The following is a 9025-nucleotide window of genomic DNA, read 5'->3' on the forward strand; positions in this document are numbered from 1 at the left end:
CTCTCCTATGTAGGCTTGAGAAGGATTCGAGGGACCGAGGCCCAGGCCGAAGACCTCGCGTTCGTTTGCCTCCCGGGACCTCAGCATCCCAAGCTGCCCGGGTGTCTGCACAGTGACCTGTGGACAGAGCTGTCATACCCTCCACAGAGCACTGCCTGCCATGCCCACAAGGCTGCTCCTGACCGTGCCTTGCTCCTGTGCTTTGCCCACTGCCCTGCCCAGGCCGATGGCCGCCACCAACTGCCACAGAACCTTCTGGCAAGGACGTTCCACAGGGCTCTTCCTGCTGTAGATGGGCAAGAGAGGACAGGGCCTGGGGAAGGAGCCCTTTAGGGCAAGAGCCCCAGGTCCCCAGCCTTAGCATGTCACCACCAGGGGTCGCCCGTGGCATTCCTAGAGTGGCAGCCCAGTGTCTGACTAGACTGGGAGACGCAAGTGCCGCTGGTCCCCCCATGCTTGGTCCCTCCCCACCCGCGAGGCTACCTCTCTGCTCCTTGGAGTCCAAGCTTTCCACAGTGGCCAGGCATGGTGGCACTGAGGAGGCTCAGGCAAGGGGATCACTGGGGGGGGGCCAAGGCCCACCTAGGCTGCTGGAATCATCCCCAAGGACAAAGGCAGGCCTAGTCCCCTGTCCATGGCTCCTCCTTGAAAGCCCAAGGCCCCCAGCCTCCCACGGTGGAGGCTGTGGATTCCCAGAGGCCCTGGCTGAGATGCCAGAGCCGGACCAGCTGAGGGGACTCGGAAAGTGGGCCAGGGGTAAAAACAATAACAACCATCCCGCTCCTAATGACATGGGGGCCCATACGCTGTGAAGTTCCCTCTAATGATGCCCTGTATTTATGGACCCCCTCCGCAGAGCCATCACCCAATTAACACTCTCAGCTTCCCTGGGAGGGACAATTAACCCCATATTTTATGGCAGGGGAAACCAAGGCTCTGAGACAGGTATGGCTGAGGTCACATAGTACATCGGTGACAGCAGAATGTGTAGGGCGGCCCTGTCTCCCTCCAGTCCCCAGCTCCAGGTGCTCGTGGAGCCCCAACTCTGCCTGGCCAGCACCCTACTGCAGTACAAAAATGTACCTTTTTTTTTTTTTAAAGACAATGTCCAGCTGTGTCCTTCAAGTTGGCCTTGAACTTGAAGCAATCCTCCTGCCTCAGCCTCCTGAATGCTGGGATGATAGGCATGGGCCACCATGCCCAGCTAGGCCGTACCTTTCTAGGGCCAGCCACCTGGTCCTCCAAAAAGCCCCAAGAATGTCTCCTATGCCCCAGTATCTGAGACTGCGAGGGTAACTTCTAGCAAGAAAAGTTGTGCAGCGGAGCATGGTGGTGCATGCCTGTAATCCCAGCACTTGAGAGCCTGAGGCAGGAGGATTGCTGCTAGTTCAAGGTTAACTTGGAGTAGTACATAGCGAGGCCCTCTGTCCAAAAGCCAAAATAAAAATAAGGATGGTGGGCCGGGGAGATAGCTCAGTAGAATAAGCGCTTGCCTAAGAAGCACAAGGTCCTGAGTTCAATCTCTGGTACCGCAAAAAAAAAAAAAAGGATGACCAAAGGGAACAGTGATGTGAGAGGATGACCTTTGGCTGTTAAGAATGTTGGCCTTGGCTGGGTGTGGTGACACATGCCTAAAATCCCAGCACTCTGGGAGGCTGAGGCAGGAGGATTGATGCAAGTTTGAGACCAGCCTGGGCTACAAAGTGAGCTCAAGGCCAGCCTGAGCTGCCTAGCGAGACCCTGTCTCAAAATGACAGAAAAAAAAGAAAACAGGAATGCTGCCTGGAGAAGCCCTTGCAGTGGGCTTGGACGCTGGTGCTGGGAGCCTATAGGTGTCCTGGTGTGGGGCCCAGCAGTGCCCACCTGGAGCCCTCTGACGCCCGTGGCTCCTTTCTGCCCTCCCTGGCCTCTGACCCCTGTGACCCGCCCTCCTCAGTCCCAGTTTCACCTCTGAAACTCTGAGCTCTGCATTGCTGAGATTTTACCAGGGCTCCCAGCTGGGTCCCACCTTTGATCTGGCTTCAAAAAATAAAAAGCAGCAGCAGAAGAGTAATTTTCCCGGGGGCTGCCGGGGAGGAAGGCAGGCTGTGGGCAGGTCCTGACCAGCCCTGGAGTCAGAGCTGGCGGCAGGGGTGGGGGCCAGCAGAGGGGAGCCTTCTCCCCACCTTGCCTTCCTCCTCCTCCTCCTTCTGTACTCCAGAGCCCAACAGAGGAGGAGAGCCACACCGGCTCCGCCCTGGTCCCCGGGCCAGATTAGGCTTGGGCTCCCTGCCTGTCCTCTCCACACCCCAACCTGTCACTGGGGAGAGGCACTGACCACTCAGGGTGGGGTCTGGCGGTGGGCAAGCTTCGTGCCCACTTGCCTGGGCACCTGAGACATGACTTAAGTGGCTGTCTCCATGCCAGCAGGGCCATGGGGTTGGCTGGAGAGCGGTAGGGAGTGTCAGGCCCACCGGTGGCCTAGGGTGGCCATTGTTGGCCACACGGCCCTGCCTGCGCCATTCAGAGCCTCCTCGGCCCTCAACTGTCATTGGGTGCCTGCTGGGCCCCTTAGGGTGGCAGCCCACAGCTGCCTGCCTGAGGCCCAGGGCTCTATGCAGATGGAGAACAGGGGACTTTGGGCTGCCTCTGTGGGCATGGCCTCTGCAGAGTTGGGAAGGAGCCTGAGGCCGGGCTGGGAAGGACCCAACAGCCAGATTTGGGTGGACAGAAGCTGAGGGTAAGGGGCTGCTTCGGCAGCTGCTTATATTCCTGAGTGTCATGCCTGGGCCTATCCCCTGAGGGTGCTTCCTGTGTTTCTGTGTCCTTCTTATGCCACCTGTCTGCCTTCAGGAAAGATGTGCGCCCCCCATATACACTCCCAATGTGTTTCCTTAATGTGGGGACTCTGAGGCTGAGGCAGGAGGATCTCAAATTTGAGGTCAGCAGGGACAACTTACTGACTTACAAAGATCCTGTCTCAAAAAGCCCCCCTAACTATCCCCACTGCAGGAAGCATGAGCCCCCCTGGAGCTGCAGGGAGAGGAGGTTGGGGCTCTGGAGCACACCCCACGTCTCCCTAATAGGGTGTGGGGGGCAGAGAGGAGAAATGGAGGCAGAGCCCCAGGGCGATAAGCTTGGGCTGGCAGCTCTGACCTGTTCTATTGGTAATTTTTTTCCTAGGAGAGAAAGGTGAAGGCCTTGGTGGGGAGCTCTGAGGTATCCGCAGCTCCTCAGCCCCTCCTGCAGGCTTTGTGCAAGAGCCGTAAATCTCTCACCACCCGCAGGCGGCAGGGGGCTCTGCCACTTTCATGTCAGGAGGCTTTATGCGTTCTTTGCGCTTCACCTTGCCTCCACCAGGCTCTGAGGCTCCTGCCTGGGGCCGCTCCCTGGCCTGTAAAAATCCAGCCCATAAATCTGTGCTGCCCCCAGAGTCCCTCCCATGCCGCCCCCTGCCTGCAAGCACTCTCCACCTTGAAGGCAGGCAGCGACCACTGGCCAGAGGCTTGGTAGGGAAAGGGACCGAGGCGGTGCAGCCTGGGGGGGGGTGGCACTGCCCCACCCCCTCAGGGTGGGTCTGGACCTGGGCTCCAGCAGGCAGCCCTGGTGGGGCTCTTAGGGTCCCAGGCTGCAGTGCCCCCTGCCCCAGCGCTTCCACCTGTGCCTCTTGAGACAGGTGGCTGTCCATGTGCCAAGCCCCCGGGGGCAGTCATGTGGCAGGGAGCCCAGTGACTGTGCTGCTTTCCCAGAGCAAAACGAAGAGCCCAGGAAGTGCGAAAGGGGAGTACCGGTGGCTGAGGCCCAGAGCACTGCAGGTGACTCCATGGTTCAGCAGATTCAGTGGAGAACACACTATTGTACCTATGGTTGGTTTGAGACAGGATCTCACTGTGTGGCCCAGGCTGGCCTCAAACTCGCAGTGATCCTCCTGCCTCAGCCTCCCTAGTGCTGAGACGACAGGTGCGTGCCCCACACCCAGCTAGAGAAACATGTGCTTTATCTTCTCAGCTGGTGGGGGAGCCAGGGCCCTCCCGCTGATGTGGAGAGAAGAGCAGCACCCTTTGGGAGAAGGCAAGGGAGGGGCGCAGAGGGCATCTCCAGAGGGCAGGTCGGGGTGGGCCCTGCTTTTCCTGCTGGGAGATGCCAGGTAGGAAGGTGGCTCAAGAAGGTACAGAACATGACAAGGAAGATAGCTCAACAGCATAAGTACCTGGTGACAAGTGTGAGATCCTAAGTTCGATCCCTGGTACCAAAAAATACTTATAAGAAGGTACAGAACAGCCTGCCCCGGTGCGCACTCAGCCACTTGGCTGCCAGGGAGGACACCAGTGTCTGACCCGAAAGTCATCTGCCACATCCCATCCCTGCCATGTGCGGGTCCAGCTGGCCCACTTCCCAGCCCACTGTCCCTCTGCCCACCTCTTCGTGGAGGCAGCTTGGCCAGCCAGGGACCACACAGGCCTTGGGGTCTGGGGGAAGCCTGATTTCTGCCCCCATGCCCACCCCACCGCTGGCCGCCTGGCTGCTCCCACTTGTGCAGGTGCCGGGCTTCCGCTAGCACCCAGCCTCCGCCGCCGCCGCCACCGCCGGGACTGGGCAATGGCAAAAGTGAAACCGACTCAGCCGGTTTCCCACCCGCAGGGAAACGGGAGCAGCCCTGGCTGGACAGCAACCAATTAGGCACTTTTATTGCCCACGCTGTCCTGATCCTCCAGCTTGCTGGGGTGCAGAGGAGGAAGTGGGACAGGATGGAATTCCGGATGCTTGCCGGGGTGCAGAGGAGGAAGTGGGACAGGATGGAATTCCGGATGCTTTCCGCAGAGGCCCTGCTTCCGGCCACCAATGTCTCCCCTGGGGATCCTACTGTGTCCCCACAGGTACCCCCTCCCCGGGGGTCTCTCCTGTCCTGAGCTCCGGCAGCTCAGGCAGGGCCACCATCTCTGTCTATACCAAGGACTGGCCGGGGACAGCGAGGCCCCCACATTTATGGAGCCTGGGATGCTACTGGGAGCCAGGGAAAGGCTGGGTTTTGGGTATATCCGATTCCTGTCTCAGACCAGCCTCTCCCAGGGGACAGTGGCCTGGTCTCCCCCATCAGAATGAAAGCTGTGTGAGAAGGTCCCTTCTGGTCCCCAGTATGTGTCTTCTGTCCCTACACAGTACCCACAGCTTGGCCCAGCAGCTGCACTCTGGTCAGGAAGCAGTCGAAGCCTGTGGGAACCAAAGTCCCCGCCTCCTCTGTAACGCATAGGGAAGACACTCATCTCTGCTTGTCATGGAGACTAAGTATGGCCAGCCGGGCACATGTTGCACACCTGTGATCCCAATACTTGGGAAGCTGAGGCAGGAGGATCTCTGGGAGTGCAAGGTCAAGGTCAGCCCTGCTCCAGAGGTAGCAAGACCCTGTCTCAAAAAATAAATAAAAGGTGAGTGAGGCTGTGATGGGTCCTTTACCAGGGTGTTCCTCACCCAGCTTGTTGAAGGAACGGAGCACAGGCAGGGGAAGCCCGTGCCCCCCCTGAAATGGATTCTAGATCACCTGGAGAGGCTGAGGGGCTGGGGGGCTGGGGAGGCAGAACCAGCTGGGTGTGGCAGTGGCCGCAGAGGTGCCCTAGTTAGGTGTGTGCAGAGGTCTGGTGACCAAGCCGGGCCCCAGATGCCCCAGGGGAGTCTCCTCTACTTCCCTGGTCTCCTTCCCGGTCACTGTGTGTGGGGCTAAGACCCAACAGGCTGCAGAAGAAAAGACAGCAAAGGCTGTGAGCCTGATTGAGCTGGATGGGGAGGGGTACAAGTGGGGGGCAGCGGCCAGGCCCCCTCCGCATCCCATGGGATGGACAAATACTGGAGTTAACTAGTTGGTGATATTTAAAAGTAAGCAGGAGCCAGGTGTGGTGGCGCACGCCTGCGATCCCAGCACTAGGGAGGCTGAGGCAGGAGGATCATTGTGAGTTCCAGACCAGCCTGGGCTACAAAATGAGCTCAAGGCCAGCCTGAACTGCATAGTGAGACCCTGTCTCAAAAACATAAAAGCAAAAACAAATAAATGAATCTAAACAAAGTGCAGTGGTGTCCACCTGGGATAGAAGCACTCTGGGAGGATAAAGCCGGAGGAGTTCAAGCCTAAACTGGGCAATTTAGTGATTTAGTGGGACTCTTATCTCAATTTTTTTTTTTTTTTTTGGTGGAACCAGGGATTGAACTCAGGCCCTTGTGCTTACCAGGGAAGCGCTTATTCTACTGAGCCATCTCCCCAGTGGCTCAAAAATTTAAAAACATAATAAATATAAAATGGGCTGGACCCAGGCATGCGGCACATGCCTGTTGTTCCAGCACTCAGGAGGTTGAGGCAGGAGGATCGATGTGAGATGAAGGCCAGCCCCGGCTACAGAGTGAGACCCTGTCCGAAAGCAAAAGAAACAAAACCCAGCACCTTCCTGGCAACTGCAAGGTCCTGAGTTCCATTCCCGGTACAAATAAAGGGAAAAAAAGTACCCGTGTGGCACACACCCACCGCCCTGTCCCAGGCGGTCACACCCCAGCTTCTGGGTGACCCACGGCAGCCTCATACCGATACTGCTTCTCCTGGTTTGGGGGTGTGGTAGCAGGGGTGGCAGCTGCTGGGAGGAAGAGGAGGCGCTGCCACCCCAGCCAGTCTGCCCCGAAAGGGAACCCTGAGTGGGACGGAGCCCCTGACACAGGAGCCAGGGCCTCAGGCAGGCTGAGCAGGGCAGGGGAGGAGGCACAGGGAGTGCCGAGTGGCATGAAGTTTTTTAAAAGATGCGACAGACAGACGCAGGCACCCACGCAGGCAGGCAGGCACGCACGCACCTGTGCTGGCCTCCCGGGATGGAGCGAGTGGGATGGGGGTGGGGCAGGCAGCGCCCTGGCCCTCGGGAAACCTGGGGGGAAACCTCGTGACCACCTTTCTTCTCAGCTTCAAGTTAGGAGTCACAGCCACTGATCAGTCTATACCGATATAATTTTGGAGGGTGTTATTTTTGCAGGTGGGTTTTGAGATAGGATCTGGCAATGTAGTCCAGGCTGGCCTCCAGCTCATGGCGATCTTCCTGCTTCAGCCTCTTGAGTCCTTAGTAAGAGATTATAGGCGTGTACCATACCAGGCTATGGTTGTGATTTTGAAATATTTTTATTAATCCATGTTTGCAGTACATAATGATTACATTCCTCAAGAGGAGTTGGAGGATTAAAACTTAATTCTTTTATATTCACATTCCCCTTTTCGCTCCACAATGTAATTTTTTCTTTTTGAGGCCGACCCAGCAGGTGTCTTCCAGGGCTCCCCAGGGCTCCCAGTGCAGCTCAGGCTGGCCTTGAGCTCACTTTGTAGCCCAGGCTGGTCTGGAACTCGCAAGGATCCCCCTGCCTCAGCCTCCCAAGTGCTGGGATTGGAGGAGTGCGCCACCACACAGGTGTAATTTTTTTTTTTAAATGAAAAGCAGGAATAGAATTTAAAGTCGCAAGAAGTGGGAGGAGGAGGAGGATGGAGAAGGGAAGGACAGAAGAGAGGAGAACAGCAGAAGCTGGCGATGAGGAGGGGAGGAGAAGGAGAAAGAGGAGAGGAGAGAAAGTCAGGTCACCTCCGCCAGGTCATTTCCCCCGCATCCCGAGGCTCCCCGCTTACCTTTGGGGAACAGCTCTGGTTGTGAGGTGTCTCTGAGTAGGGAAGGGCGTGTCGCACCCCCTGCCGGCTCCCTGCCAGCCCCAGTCCTCCGAGCGGGACTGGTCCCCCGCAGACCCCTGCGGAGCGGCAGCCAGGAGGAGGCGCGGCCCCTGACCACAAGCGTCTGGTCTGCAGGGGAAGGCAGAACACGTCACTCGTCCCTGATTCATCGCAGGGACTCGAGGGGCAGCAGAGGCGATGCCCGGATTCCTGTGGCGTGGCGGGAGGAGCGGCCGATGCCCTCTGGGGGAACCTGGGGTGCTGTTGGTGGCACATGTAACAGGGAGAGGCTGCTGAAGCCCGTGTACCCCGACACTTCCCTGCTCCCGACGACGACGATGACGACGCAGAAACGGAGAGACTGTGGGGCCTCCTGAGCGGCGGGCAGCGTGTGCCAGGCGCGGGTGGGGGTGGCCGGCTCCTCCTGGCCCGCGGGTGACCCCAAGTCGTTCCAGTGGAAAAGACAGAGAGGCGAGGCGCGCAGGTCCCAGTCTGGGTCTGGCCGCAGTGACTCAGGGAGCCGGGCTGTCTGATCCCGGGAGCCAAATTCCCGAATCTCCGGGAATCTCTTAAAGGCTTCAAGTGTCCAGCCTCAAAGCCACCGACAGGGACACAGCTGCCCCTTTGCTGACCTCCGGATCCTGCCCGCTGGGTGCCTTCTGACCTCTGACCCTGACCTGGTCCTTCTCTCTGGTGAGGCTGGTGGGTCTCCGCCCCCTGCCAGGAAAGCTGGGTCACCTGGAGAGAGGCAGGGGGCAGGGCCCATGTGGACAGGTGAGGGCCGGAGAAGTCAGACGACAGCTCCCAGCTGCTGGACCCGGCTGGCCGCCCACGCACCCGCGATTCCCTGCCTCAGAGGGGATTTGGGTCAGAGGGTCAGGGTGGGGTGCAGAGATGGGAATTTACAGGTCCCCAGAATACCTTTATCAAGGCCAAGGAGGTGTGAAAAGGAAGTACACATGCGTCCACTGCCTCAGGACCTCACTGTGTCCCTAGCAAACCCTGCTCTGGATGGACCCAGGCCAACCCAGAGGGTGTCTTCCAGGGATCCCCAAGTTGAGGTCCTTGAATGGCCCAAATTTCTCCAGAAGGGTCAAATAGATTAAAAATCACAAATAGGAGCCCAGCAGTATGGTGGTGCACGTCTATCATCCTGGCATTTGGGAGGCTGAGGCAGGAGGATCACTGTGAGTTCGAGACCAGCCTGGTCTACAAAGTAAGACCCCCACCTCAAAAACTAAAAGCACAAAATAAAAGCCAGAAGAGTCCCTGAGGTGGCACATAACTGTCCCCTTGGGGTAAGCCTGGAGCTTCCTGACAGCCTAAGAAAGACAGGGCAGTGCACCTCTTGGGAACAGGGAGCCA

The sequence above is a fragment of the Octodon degus genome, unplaced genomic scaffold (assembly GCF_000260255.1).
Source record: "Octodon degus isolate 3935 unplaced genomic scaffold, OctDeg1.0 scaffold00056, whole genome shotgun sequence".
NCBI classification, from domain to species: Eukaryota; Metazoa; Chordata; class Mammalia; order Rodentia; family Octodontidae; genus Octodon; species Octodon degus.